Source organism: Coenobita brevimanus, chromosome 96 (genome assembly GCF_032717465.1).
Source record: "Coenobita brevimanus isolate Jiangsu-jjx chromosome 96, ASM3271746v2, whole genome shotgun sequence".
Lineage (NCBI taxonomy): Eukaryota > Metazoa > Arthropoda > Malacostraca > Decapoda > Coenobitidae > Coenobita > Coenobita brevimanus.
Window position 1 is genome coordinate 11,960,128 of NC_137049.1, and position 15,780 is coordinate 11,975,907.

The window sequence follows — 15,780 nt, forward strand, 5'->3', positions numbered from 1 at the left end:
TCCCTTCCATTATTTTATATATATTTTTATGGCAAATGCTCAGATGATGTTACGTCCATGATGCCACCTCTCCATGCCTTCCCTCGTGCTACACGGGCATCTGGTAGCGCTCATGACTGGAATGTCACTCAGCCATATTGCAGAACTTCTGCCTATCAGAATTCTTTCATTCCCTGAACTGCATCTCTTTGGAACACGCTTCTCCAGAGTTGTTTCCCTCCAAACTTCAACCTTCAGCTGTTCAAGTCTAACTGTTACAGATATTTTATGAACAGAGGACACCAGTAATCTGGTGAATGGAATATTTTTTTTTATTCATTTGTTTTTCCTTCCTCTGTTCTGTTATTAAAAAAAAAAATGTCGTTGGTAATGATGCACTGTGTTCTCTCAGTCAGTAGTGCATCATTCAACGGTTCCATAAGATTACACCCTGGCAGACTTAATCCCGATTCAAAAGAATCCAGGATAATCCGTCAGAATTATACCATTGACACACACAAAAAAAAAGACCACTGGGATTATATGTAAAATTATTCACAGCACGAAGGGGAGCTGCAAGGCTTGGTGGATGAGTTTGAGAGAGTGTGTAAGAAACGGAACCTAAAGGTGAATGTAGGGAAGAGTAAAGTGATGGTCTTTGAGAGAGGTGAAGTTAGTGAATGTACATTGAGGTTAGATGGTGAGGAATTGGAAAATGTGAGTACGTTTAAGTATTTGGGTAGTGTGATGAGTAAGGATGGAGGTTTGGAGGGTGAAGTGCTTGAAAGGGTACAGCAGGGAAGAAAGGTTGCTGGTTCCTTGAAAGCAGTGATAAGAAACAGGGAAGTGAGCATGGAAGTGAAAAAGTTACTACATGACAGTATTGTGATACCAACTCTAACTTACGGAAGTGAAGCTTGGACATTGTTGGAAGGACACAAGTCAAGAGTGAGAGCAGTGGAAATGAGTTATTTAAGAGGAGCCTGTGGAGTCACGTGGAGAGACAGGCTGATGAATGAGGATATAAAGGAGCGTTGTGGTGTGGATGTGGATGTGATAGGAAGCGTTGTGAGGAACACACTGAGGTGGTTTGGCCATGTGGAGAGGATGGAGGGCGAAAGACTGACGAAGAGAGTGTGTGTGAGTGGGGTGGAGGGGGGAAGAGGGAGGGGGAGGCCGAGGATGAGATGGAGGGATGGGGTGGAGAGGTATATGAGAGAGGGGGGTGTGAGTTGGGAGCAGGGCAGTGAAATGGCGGGGGACAGGGCGACTTGGAGGCGATTTGTTTGTGGCCACCCCAAACGGGATTGAGGCGTCTGGCAATAGATAGATAGATAGATGATTCCAACGCCAAAACTAGAGAGCTCCAGTTTCAGTCACAGATTCAAATGCAGTAACAATGGACACTGAATGCACGATATAAGCAATTCCAGAAATCAAACATGATACACCAGACTATTTATCAAAGGCACACGGCACCGAATTTATTAATCATACAAAGCTTTCAGGTCCCATAAAATATGATTACATCAGCAGTTCACACATAATCTTAACACAGTTCGCCATTGCATGTGTAAGAAAAATAACTCCCTGGATCCAAAATTTCGGACTCATACCCTTATCTCAAAGAGAATTTTAAGGACATCGAACAGCGTACTAAAAAGAAAATTACTTACGAAACTTTTGATAGCAAGGCCACACATTGGGGACAAAGGAATAAAATTTCTTGGCTGAAAGTTGTTGCTAGACGTGATTATATTTTCCGGAAAAACTGTTTTCCACCAACAAGGCACTCCTTTCTGACACATAGATATTCCGTTTCAGTAGCGAAGTATCCCTCTCCAGTACTATTACTTAATTTTTTGGCAGAAAAGTATATCATTGCCTGACAGAAAGACTCATTTTCCAACAACAAAGGATCCAATTCAGGCAGGAAGGCATCACCCTGCCACAGCACGCCATTGGCCCCCTGGCGGCGAGAGTTAGAGCAAACCACGTTCCGCTGGCGTCCCCTGTCCCTGCCCGAATAGTCTTATATGAACCAAACTTGTGGGCCAACTTCGCGGTATTGAGACCCGCCAGGAAGGACCCTGAGGGAGAAGCTTATTGGTGGCAGGGGTTACCCCTGACAAATGCCACCGCTCGCCCTTCCTTTACAAATTTCCAATTGATCCACCAACTGGACGGTGTTGTTAGCAAAAAAATAATCCTTTCATTCGTTGTGTATTCAGTAAAATACAGATAAAATTATCGATTTAATACGACCACACCCCGAGAAAAAAAAAAATTAAATATATCAATAAACAGTAAATAATATTGCACATCCATACACTTTATAACAGACCGATAGATCGATATATATATATATATATATATATATATATATATATATATATATATATATATAGATAGATAGATAGATAGATAGATAGATAGACAGACAGATAGATAGATAGATAGATACAGAGAGAGAGAGAGAAAGAGATATATATATATATATATATATATATATATATATATATATATATATATATATATATATATATATATACCATATAACTAAATTTTGGCGCCTGGTGGTTTACTGAGTAATTATTGCGCTCCAATCGGATTGAGCCGGTGAAGGTTTATATCCAAGGGGTGGTTGGGGTTGATTGCTCATGTAATGCCACTCAGGGATGAGTGAGACTGGTCACTCTCATCTTAAATGTCGGGACCAACTTCTTAGCCCCGGGCCCCTACTCTCCTCATGGGGCAATGTAGGATTGGATGATATATATATATATATATATATATATATATATATATATATATATATATATATATATATATATATACTGTATATACTGTGTACATATGAAGATAGATAGATAGATAGATAGATAGATGGACTGATACATAGATAGATAGATACATAGATAGACAGATAGATAGATATGTATATATATATATATATGTGTGTGTGTGTGGGTGGGTGAGTGTATACGGTAGTATACAGTATGATATATATATATATATATATATATATATATATTGTTACGGAACAGAGAAAGATAACGTACACTTTAAGTGAGAATGCTAAAAATCACCACTGTCCCGTAAAGTTCCAGGTTCAAAACAAAAGAGTTAGGTAAAATTACAAGTTAAAGTTTAATGCTTAAATTAACAACAAAACATTCAGGACTCATAAGGATAATGTAATGGCAAAAACAGGTTAAATATATGGTTAACTGCAATAGCCTCTATTAACACGAAATTAGCAAGAGTAAATTTATCTAAGTCAGCCCTGATAAAAATGAGATACCAGATAATACTCAGTGAATGCCAGATAAATAATTACAGATACAAACTATTATCAAAAATGACTGACATAAAGAACCCTACATAAATTACAAACTTCACTAGGCCTACAAATTAAACTTATGCTATACAGTACAAGAACAAAATGCAACAACAGTTATACTCAAATTACACACAGCTGCTAGATGGTTGGAGACTTCTTGAGCACTCACAATAATAATATCTGTACAGGGGAGGACAGAGATGTGAACAAAATGAGGAGCAGATCTAAGTGGCAATGATGCAGAGACTGAGCTCATTATATAGGGGCCAGGAGAGCTTGATACAACTTGTAATAAGGACGCGCAAATGAAGCGATGGGGACAAACGGTCGACAATCCCGCACTGAATAACAGAAAGGACGACTTACTCTACTATAACGGTAGAAGGGGGGGACTGAGGCAGAACACGCTCGTGATCAAACATGCAGCATACTGAGCGTTAAAATTACACAAAGGATGATGAAATCATAGGCTATGTAACACCTCCCCACAAAGAAAAAAGAAATTTACAAAGGAAATTTCTTATTACTCTAAAACAATCTGTATATGGCATTACAGACCATGCAAAGGTCTTTCCTAATGTTACAAAAAATGAGATCTCCCTAGCACGTTCAGTCATAGGTACTTGCCAGTATCCCTTTAACAAATCAAACTTACTTATGTACCTAGCCTTTCCGATCTTGTCTATGCAATCTTCCATGCGAGGGAGAGGGTAAGTGTCTGTTTTAGTTATCTGATTAACACGTCTGTAGTCGATGCAAAGCCTCTGTGACCCACCTGGCTTAGGGACCAGAGTGACAGGAGAACTCCACTCGCTCTGACAGGGCTCAATCATCTTGTGGTCCAACAGGTAGCCAAGCTCCTTCTGGATGAGAGGAACTTTCACTGGGTTCACACGGTAAGGAGGCAATTTAATTGGCTTTGCGTCTCCAACATCGACATCATGCATCAACACAGTGGTTCTTCCTGGAGTGGCACGGAACACTTGCGGGTACTCCTGCAGTAATGCCGAAAACTCCTGCCTTTCCTTGGGTGGTAGATGAGAAAGCTTAGTCTGGAGATCATTCATGATATCAGGATTCTTCCCCAAACTATCACTCAGGCTCATACTGCATGGGAGAGCTTCACTTGCAGACTCGGGTGGAACAGCTACAGTGCAGACTGGATTATTTTCGTCCCGCCTGTGATATAACTTTAGCATGTTGATGTGACATAGTTGCTTGCTCTTTCTACGATCTGGTGTGGCGATGACATAGCTGACATCACTGAGTTTCTTCTCCACGAAATAAGGGCCACTAAACTTGGCTTGAAGAGGTTGCCCATGAACTGGTAGCAGAATCAAAACCTGATCTCCTGGCTGAAAGTGGCGTAACCTGGACTTCTTGTCATACCAAGTCTTCATCTTCTCCTGAGCAGCTCCTAAATTCTCTCTCGCCAGCTGTAAAGCAGTGGACAGCCGTTCTTTGAACTTCATCACATACTCCGGCAGGTTGACGTCATCTTCCTCCGACAGCCAGCATTCCTTGAGTAGCTTAAGGGGTCCTCTTACTTCATGGCCAAACAGTAGTTCAAAAGGTGAGAAGCCCAGTGATTCATTTGGAGATTCTCTTGCAGCAAACACAACGAATGGAAGACCTTTATCCCAGTCTTTCTGATGTTCCAAACAGTATTTCTTGAGCATCGATTTGAGTGTTTGATGATATCTCTCCAACGCTCCTTGGGTCTGGGGATGGTAAGCTGAAGACGTGATCTGGGAGATGCCCAACTCTTTCAGAGACTGCTTGAAAACATTTGACATGAAATTACTTCCTCGGTCTGACTGTACCTCCTTGGGCAGACCAAACTTTGTGAAGAACCCTAGCATTTCCTTAACCACGTTCTTTGCTGAGATGTTTCTAAGTGGAATGGCTTCAGGATAACGAGTAGCCATGTCAATCATGGTCAACACATAAGAAAATCCTGAAGAAGTCTTAGGAAGAGGGCCCACAATATCCACCAACACACGGGTGAAAGGCGCCTCAAAAGGAGGAATGGGAACTAGAGGTGCAACCTTTTCGGTCTGATTACACTTTCCCACAACTTGACAGGTGTGACAAGACTTACAATACCAGGAAACATCCCTGAAGATACCTGGCCAGTAGAAGTGTTTCAAAATGCGTGCCACAGTCTTCCTCACTCCAAGGTGTCCTGCCAAACTGGAATCATGAGCCACTCGAATGATATCCTGCCTACAAACACGAGGGATGACAACTTGATGTACAACCTCCCATTCACAGTCGGCTGATGCTGTTGGGGGTCTCCACTTCCTCATAAGTACTCCTGACTTTACATAATAACAAGTAGACGCACCGGCTGACTCTTCTTCACTGTAAGCAGAGTTAGCTAGACCTTTCAACTCAGGGTCAGCAACCTGCAACTCAACCAACTCTTGACGAGACAAATTATCAACACTACGGGGTACTGCCTCATCTGGTGAGTGGTCCAAATTAGCAAGAAAAGTGTCAGCTAGGATAACATCATCATCATCATTATCCTCTAAATCACCAGTAACTTTAGACTTAGCCCTAGTGACAGCACATGCAGGGAACACATCAGGGACATCACAATCCCGGGACACAGCCACTGGCTCACTAGACAACTGAGGAGCTGGACACACTTGACTTCCACCAATATCATTTCCAAGTAAGAAAGTTACACCTGACATTGGGAGTGTCTCAACCAACCCAACCATAACAGAACCATTAACAAAACCAGACTCTAAATTCACTCTGCACAGAGGGACAGAGAAGTAATTATTCCCTACACCTTGTAAGATTACAGTTTCATCAGAGGAATTAAAATTAGAGCCTAGAACACTGGTCAGCATAAGGGATTGGCAAGCACCTGTATCACGATATATTTGAACTGATTTCCTGTCATTACTGTCCAGAGGACTGACAAAACCATCAGACAGGAAATTAGCACATGAACTCTTGAGAGTGTCACCCACGTTACTGCTCAAAAGAGGAGCTCCATCATGAGAATTTAAGTTACCCCTCAAAGCAGGTTCAGTTAACTCAGTTAAAGAATTCTGGGAACTCTCAAGAGTGGACACTAGACCAATTGACTGAATATTTAAAGACTCCTTTTTGTTCACATCACGCTGTCTCCTGAAACATCTCTCCGTAGTATGACCAAGCTTACTACAATAAGTACATTTACTTTTCTGAAATCTAGAGGTGAAGCTGGTATTTACTTCCTGAGAAACATCATCCTTATTCTCTTTCCTGTTACCTGTACTCTGAGTAGAGGCAACGTACTTACTCTCAGCTTTCTCTTTTTCTCTAGAATATCTCTTGTGAGTGAGAACATACTCATCAGCTAAAACTGCAGCATCAGACAAATTATCTATTCTTTTCTCATCAAGATATAGGCTTACATCTTTACTAATACACCTTTTGAAATCCTCCAGCAAAATCATCTGCTTAAATTTACCAAAATCAGAATCCACATTCTTAGAATTTAACCACTGCTCTAACAAATCTTCTTTGATTCTTGCATACTCAACATGGGATTGCTTATCTTGCTTGTAAGTTGTCCTAAATTTCACTCTATAGGCTTCAGGAACAAGCTCATAGGCCTTAAGAATCAAGCTCTTAACTACATCATAATTATCAGATTGATCCTGAGGCAAAGATGCATAAGTTACTTGAGCTTTACCGGTGAGAACAGTTTGAAGGAGTACTGGCCAATACTCCTTAGGCCAATTAAAACCTGTAGCTACCCTCTCAAACAACTGAAAATACTTTGTTAAATCAGATTCATTAAAAGGAGGGACAAGTTTAACATTTTTAGCCACATCAAAATCATCAGAGCAAGATGATCCAGTTCCACCTTGTTTCATGCGATACTCATGGTCTGCCTGAATCCTAGCAAGTTCAACTTGTGCCTGTATCTGTGCCTCCTGAATCCGAGCCTGAGATTCCGCCTCCTTAGCCTGAGACTCAGCCTGCTTAGCATTTGCCTGAAATTCAGCTTCTTTAGCACGAGCCTCCTGCAGAGCTAGCTGTAACTTAGCTAATTCAATCTGCGTTTGCTCATTTGGAGGAGTTACATTAAACAAGCTTTTATTAATCATGCCAACAATTTGATCTTTAGAATGATGAGAGTGAACTGCAATTCCCAATTGTTGAGCAACAAGCTTAAGTTCCTTCTTTGTTCTGTTTTCTATATCACACACTGTTTGCACATTTGACAAAAAATCTTTGGCTTCATCAAGTGTAGAAATAGTAGCCATCATGAATATATCACAGTCACAAAATATCAAACAATATCCTTATGATAATATCCTGAATATCCTGATATGAGGTCGCCAAATTTATGTTACGGAACAGAGAAAGATAACGTACACTTTAAGTGAGAATGCTAAAAATCACCACTGTCCCGTAAAGTTCCAGGTTCAAAACAAAAGAGTTAGGTAAAATTACAAGTTAAAGTTTAATGCTTAAATTAACAACAAAACATTCAGGACTCATAAGGATAATGTAATGGCAAAAACAGGTTAAATATATGGTTAACTGCAATAGCCTCTATTAACACGAAATTAGCAAGAGTAAATTTATCTAAGTCAGCCCTGATAAAAATGAGATACCAGATAATACTCAGTGAATGCCAGATAAATAATTACAGATACAAACTATTATCAAAAATGACTGACATAAAGAACCCTACATAAATTACAAACTTCACTAGGCCTACAAATTAAACTTATGCTATACAGTACAAGAACAAAATGCAACAACAGTTATACTCAAATTACACACAGCTGCTAGATGGTTGGAGACTTCTTGAGCACTCACAATAATAATATCTGTACAGGGGAGGACAGAGATGTGAACAAAATGAGGAGCAGATCTAAGTGGCAATGATGCAGAGACTGAGCTCATTATATAGGGGCCAGGAGAGCTTGATACAACTTGTAATAAGGACGCGCAAATGAAGCGATGGGGACAAACGGTCGACAATCCCGCACTGAATAACAGAAAGGACGACTTACTCTACTATAACGGTAGAAGGGGGGGACTGAGGCAGAACACGCTCGTGATCAAACATGCAGCATACTGAGCGTTAAAATTACACAAAGGATGATGAAATCATAGGCTATGTAACAATATATATATATATATATATATATATATATATATATATATATATATATATATGAGAGAAAACAATGCAAACAAATTCCTTTTCTTGCAGGGTCCATCCGTTATTATGAACAAATATTGGTATTATATGACTAAAAATACGCTGGTACAGTAGTACACCATCTTTGATAAAGTGTAAATGACTTAGCAGGACACTGTCCTCTAGCAATAGGAAGAGAGAGAAATGTCACAATGCACATCTAGATTATCTAAACCCCTTCAAGCCGATGACGTATCTCCATGGTGCTATCAGACGAGTGAATTCAGGTTCTGAAAATCCCTACCTGTGAAGAGGTTACTGAAGCTTGTATCTGTCACCCTTAGTTTGAAGAGCTTCTGCTAAGCTATTCTGGTAGTAACAAATACAAATCACAGTAATACATTATTGGAGTGAAGGGGTTGAACATCCAATCACAATATTTATACAGCTGCAGACCTACTGGAAATCTTTGGTATGCACAATTGTTTCCTTTGATGCAACTACCTGAATTGCTCTTGGTCGGAAAGCTGGGCTGCTTTGAATTTGACGACAGCTCTTTCGCGTATCCAAGAAGCAAACACTACGTGTAACACTACTGGCACCCAACTACACGCGTCACTAAACTGGTAAAAAATGCAGCGTATGATTATTACGCTGATATCAAATTATTTTTTGTCTCAGTATGTATCTGTAGGTAACCAGGACCTACGACGATGTCCTTTACCACTCGTTCTCACTGTTTCTTGATATACACGATTTCATTCATGTTAAGAGACACGTTTTGCGCTGGAGGGGTTAGAGGCAAGCTACATCAACCATATCACTATAAGAGATCTCTCTGACCATGAATAGAATAATACGGCCGTGGCAGGATAAAAAAATAATAGGGCGTCATCGGGCGGAAGATATGCTATGGTCATTATTAACGTGAAACCTTATCTCATTGTGGTAAAAACATAATCATTACTGTCCAATATCCTACTTTATTTTCTATATATTAATATAAAAACAAGTATTCTGAATGCCAAATTACTTTATTTGTTTCCATGCTTCATTGCAAAACGTAAATTCTGAACTGTGCCCTGCAAGTAAACGTAAATTCTGAACTGGGCATCCCAGCAAAAAAGTAACAAAATAAAAATAAAGTAAAACGTATAAAAATAAATAGATAAATAAATAAATAAACAAATAAGCGATGATATTCTTACAATCGGGCGAAGGATGACTGACATGACGTCCCCGTCGATGGATTAAATTCAATTGCTACGACTACGTCATTTCAATTATGTTCTCTCTGCTGACAGACACGTACATACATATAGTTTAGTAATGACTTCTCTTATTGCATGAGTTAATAAAGGCCATATCTAGCTCCTCCAGTTCCTAAAGTCTTTCGCATGGTGAATATTATTGTATGGCGATGTTAAGAATGAATTTGGCAAAGGTGGCACACAGCACTCAATTCCCACCCAGCTCCTCGCCCCTCCATCTTCATTATCGTCATCATCATCATCATTCATTAGGAAAAAGGTGTGTGTCATGGCATTCACCAGACAATCACTGTCCATGCATTGAAACAACAACCGGTGATTCAAACAATGAAAATGAAACTTCCCTTCCGGAAGTTCTGTCACTACCAACATTAGTAAAATGATACAGTGATGTTCATACGGTAACATTCCTCTCATTACTGAGCAAAAGGTGGCTGCCAAGCACTCATCCATATACACCAGCTTCTCGCTTAGTGAAATAAGAGTTTGCTGACCGGAGGTAAAGCTTATTCCATTCATCACACAAGATAATAAAAACACTATTATTTTTTGCGAGCAAAAAGGTGGTTCTCACGGTATTCAGGTATTCATAAGAACTTTTGATGTGGTGACACAACAATGACCATTCGAATAGTGAAATGCCTTCCTCTGTTTCCGCCATTGCGGCATGTTCTAAATGACTATGGAGATTCCATAGCACTTCTTACCTATGGATCTACCTGCACACTACCCCCCTGGGGGTAGGGGGGTTTCAAGAATACTCCCCCAGTATCCCTGCTTGTCGTACGAGGCGACTAAAAGGGTTGGTGGTGGGTTAGTGCCCCACCCCGTAAAAAGAATTAACTAAACAAGCAAATAAAGCGCCTCGGACCAGGACGGACTAAATTTTGATGACTAAGGAACGGACAAAGGACATTCTGAGGGTGGGAACGTGGAATGTGAGAGGAGTGAATGATGAAGTGAAAGAGAGAGAGATTGTTCAGGTGATTGAGGATGCAAGAGTGGATATATGTGGACTGACTGAAACTAAATGGAAGGTGAAAGGGTGAGAGAATGGGAATATGGTTTAGGAATATGTGCGGCAGTTAATGAGAATGAGAGGGCAAGAGAGGGAGTATGTCTGATGATAAGCAAGAAGTGGAAGGAGAATATAAGAGAGTATGGAACAGTGGGTGCAAGGATTGTATGGGTGAGGATGAAAGTAGGTATACATGCGTGGGCGATTGTATGTGTGTATGCTCCGACAGAGGACCGAGTGGCAAGAGTGTATGATGAGTTTTGGGCGAGAGTAGAAGCATGTATGGACAAATTTGAGAGGAGCGAGAGAGTGTTTTTGATTGGAGACATGAATGGCAAAGTTGGGAATGTACGAGTGGATGGAGTGGTTGGTCAGTGGAGTGTGCCAGCTGAAGTAGATGGGAATGGTAGTGCTTTGGTGGACATCTGTGCTGGTAAGGGGTTGGCAATAGCCAACACCTACTTTCGACATAAGATGATCTACCGGTATACATAGAGTGTAATGAGAAGGATGGATGGTGAACTTGTTGAACGAAAGGCAATGATAGACTACGTGTGTGTGGATGAGCGAATGAGAAGACAAGTGTTGGATGCAAGAGTGTGGAGAGGGTGGGGGAATGGAGTCTCGGACCATCACTTAGTGATGGCCAAGGTAAAGCTGCAAAGAAAATAGTTGAGGAGACGAAGGGGAAGACAGGAGGAAACAGCTCCTGTGAGAAGAGTGGAGAATTTGCAAGATAGTGAGAAAATGGCAGAGTATAAGAGCATAGTGGAAGAAAGATTGGGAAGGTATGAGCTAGAGCAGATGGAAGGGGTGGAAGACGTATGTAAGATATTTATGGAAGAGATAGGTGCAGCATGTGAGGCGGTTTGTGGAGTGAGGAGGAGATGCAAGGGTGTGCAAGGGACAGCATGGTGGAATGATGAGGTGAAACGAGCTGTGGAACAAAAGAAGAAGGAATATAGTCAATGGTTAGCGAGTAGAGGTAGGGGAGAAGATGAGAGAGAGAAGAGAGAGGTATACGTGAGCAGGAGAAGGGAGGTGAAGAGACTGGTGAAGGAGAGTAAGAAGAAAGTGGATGAAGATGTTTGGGAGGAATCTGAGTGTGAAATGGAGGGAGAGTAAGAAATTGTTTTGGAAGGAGGTAAAGAAAGTAAGGCAGTGTGAAAGGGGAAATAGTAGGGGAGTGAAAGATAGAAATAATAGGTTGTTGGTAGAGAAGAGAGAGAAATTGAGGAGATGGAAGGAGCACTTTGCGGATTTGTTGAATGTAGAGAGTGACAGCAATGCGAGTATAAGTGGCTGGTGAATGGCTGGGAGAAGAAGAGATGAGAGGAGGGAGGAAGAGATCAGTAGGGTGGATGTAGTGGAAGCAATGAAGAAGATCAAATTGGGAAAGGCCCCAGGAATTGATGGAGTGTGTGGTGAAATGCTGAGGTATGGGGGTGAGATTGTTGTGGAGTGGATATAGAAGTTGTGTAAGCTGGCTTGGGAAGAGGGAAGGGTTCCAGAGGACTGGAAATCAGGTATAATTGTTCCCTTATACAAAGGAAAAGGGGAGAGAGAAGTATGTGGTAACCACAGGGGTATTTGCCTTCTTAGTGTGAATGGTAAAATATATGGTAGAATACTCATTGACAGGGTTAGGCATATGACAGAGGAGCTAGCTGGAGAAGAACAAGGGGGATTTAGGAAGGGAAAAGGGTGTGTAGATCAGATATTTGTTCTAAGATGTTTAGTGGAGAAGTATCTAGAGAAGGGAAAGAATGTGTATGCTGCCTTCATGGTCTTGGAGAAAGCTTATGACAGAATAGATAGGAAAGGTATGTGGAAGGTATTAAGAATATATGGAGTGGAGGGGAAATTGTTGAATGCTGTGAAGAGTATGTACGAAGGAGCTAGGGCTACGGTGCGAGTGGATGGTGAGCTGAGTGAGTTCTTTGATCTCAATGTGGGACTGAAACAGGGTTGTGTGATGTCTCCATGGCTTTTTAAAATATATATGGATGGGGTTGTAAAGGAGGTGCAAGGTAGGGCAGTGGATGTAGGAGTGGCTCTAATGAATGAGGGTGAGATTTGGAAGATTCCGGTGTTGCTGTTTGCTGATGATACAGTATTATTGAGTGAAGATGAATGGGAGTTGCAAGGTTTGGTGAATGAATTTGGGACAGAGTGTAGGAGGAGGAAGCTGAAAGTTAATGTAAACAAAAGTAAAGTTATGGTGTTTGAGAGGAATGAAGTCACAGAATGTACAGTGAGGTTGGATGGTGAGGATATGGAGAATATGAGTGCATTCAAGTACTTGGGTAGTATGATGAGTAAGGATGGAACTTTGGGGGATGAAGTGCGTGAAAGGGTACAGCAGGGAGGGAAGGTTGTTGGTTCACTGAAAGCAGTGATGAGGAATAGGGAGGTGAGTATGGAAGTTAAGAAGTCACTGCATGATAGTATTGTGATCCCTACCCTGATATATGGAAGCGAGGCGTGGACCTTGCAAGAAAAGAACAAGTGAAGAGTGAGAGCAGTGGAAATGAGTTACTTGAGAGGAGCATGTGGAGTGACATGGAGGGACAGGTTGAGGAATGAAGAAGTGAAGGGACAGTGTGTAGGAGGAGGAAGCTGAAATTTAATGTAAACAAAAGTAAAGTTACGGTGTTTGAGAATGACTGAAGTCACAAAAGAATAAGGCCGCATCTGAATCACTCTCCCAATTTAAAATTGCTAGAAATCATGCAAAAGCTGTATTAAATCTATCTAAATCAAACTTTCTTCGAAAGCAAGCATCAAAACTACTTAACAACCCTAATGACAATAGAATACTCTGATCAACTCTTAATTCTTTCAATAATAACTTTAACAAGTCATCTTCCATTCCCCCACTAAAATCTTCAGATGGCGACATTATAAATGACCCACGTAGGAAAGCAGATATCTTTGCCAGTACCTTTGCCAGAAACTCTACCATAGACGATACCAGCCAGAATGTCCCAGTACTGGAACTAGATTCACCCGAAATTGCCCCACTTAAAATACAGACAAGATACGTAAAATCCATCTTAGACAATTTACCTACCAACAAAGCTCCAGGCCCAGATGGAATTCCGCCAATTGTTTTGAAAAAGCGTTCCCCTGAACTTGCCTTTGTCCTAGCTAAATTATTCAGACTATGCATACGTACTTCTTTATTCTCAAACTCATTGAAAGAAGCCAATATCCACCCAGTTCCGAAGAAAGAACGTTCGTCTGACCCCTCCAATTACAGACCAATAGGTGTCATATCTTCTCTTGGTAAGGTATTTGAAACTTTAATTAATAAGCACATTGTTAAACATCTTGAATCCACAACTTAATTAGTGATAGACAATATGGTTTTCGCCATGAAAGATCCACCACTGACATACTCAATCTCTTAACATATACCATTCATCAATCAATTGATCTTTTTGGAGAAACTCATGCAGTAGCTCTTGATATCTCTAAAGCTTTCGACAGAGTATGGCACCGTTCCCTGCTGTCCAAACTCCCTTGCTATGGACTAACGTTTTTTGTTCCTTTGATTTCTTCATATCTTAGTGAAAGGAAAATAAGAGTAAAAGTAGATGATGTATATTCTAATTTCCACATAATTAACGCCGGCGTGCCGCAGGGATCAGTTCTGGCGCCAACCCTGTTTCTGGTTCATATTAATGATCTCTTATCTGTCACCCAAAATCCCATTCACTTATATGCAGATGACTCAACACTACATAGTTCATTCACACTCAGGCACCCATTTACAAAGTCGAATATCTCCACCTCTCAACTCAGTACAGCCACCTCCATAAATCAAGATCTATCTACAATTAGTGAATGGGGACAAAACAACCTTGTCTCTTTCAATGCTAGTAAAACTAAATATATACAGTTTACTAATAGACAGATATTGCCAGATTCGTACATTACCTTCAGTGCTACTAATATTCCCATCTCCAAAAGTATTGAAATTCTTGGTGTCGCACTTAACAGTGCCCTCAGCTGGACCTCTCATGTCAGATCACTTGCTAAAATTGCCTCAAAGAAACGTGGATTATTGTACAGAGTCTGTAACTTCTTCGCCGATGAGCAGTTAGCTATAATTTATAAGAGTCATGTGCACTCTCAGCTTGAATATTACTCACCCTTGTGGAATGGTTGTGGAGAGGTTGCATTATAACAACTAGACAAAATTCAGAACAAAGCTGTTAGAATCATTAACAACCCTGCCATTACATATAAACTACCTCACCTGCAAGTAAGAAGGAATGTTGCCTCCCTTGCATTATTTTACAGATATTTGTTTGGTAAATGCTCAGACGAAGTTGCGTCCATGGTGCCACCTCTCCATGCCTTCCCTCGTGCTACACGGGCATCTGGTAGCGCTCATGACTGGAATGTCACTCAGCCATATTGCAGAACTTCTGCCTATGAGAATTCTTTCATTCCCCGAACTGCATCTCTCTGGAACTCGCTTCCCCAGAGTTGTTTCCCTCCAAATTTCAACCCACAATTGTTCAAGTCTAACTGTTACAGATATTTTATGAACAGAGGACACCAGTAATCTGGTGCATGGATTTTTTTTTTTTTTTTTTACTCATTTGTTTTTCCTTCCTCCGTTCTGTTATTTAAAAAAAAAAATTGGATGTGGTTGAGAAGATTAGAAGAAATAATCTGAGGTGGTTTGGACATGTGGAGAGAATGGAGAATGAAAGACTGACTAAGAGGGTGTATGTGGGAGAGGTGGAGGGAGGGAGAGGGAGGGGTAGACCGAGGATGAGGTGGAGGGATGGAGTTGAGAGGTATATGAGGAAGGGGGGGTGAGTTGGGGGGAGGGTAGGCAAATGGTGGGTGACAGAGCGACTTGGAAGCGTTTTGTCTGCGGCCACCCTTTGTTGGATTAGGGAGTCGGTCTATAGATAGATAGATAGCTATCATTAATGAAACTACATGAACACCTTACCACTAACTGCTACAGTATAATTATGCAAAA

General features: G+C 40.8%; 1 protein-coding gene across 8 annotated transcripts in view; it reads right to left on the reverse strand.

Moving 5' to 3' along the window:
• LOC145413381 (uncharacterized) overlaps positions 1-15,780 on the reverse strand; it is a 1,646,837-nt gene that overhangs the window by 735,480 nt on the left and 895,577 nt on the right. The window lies entirely within an intron of this gene.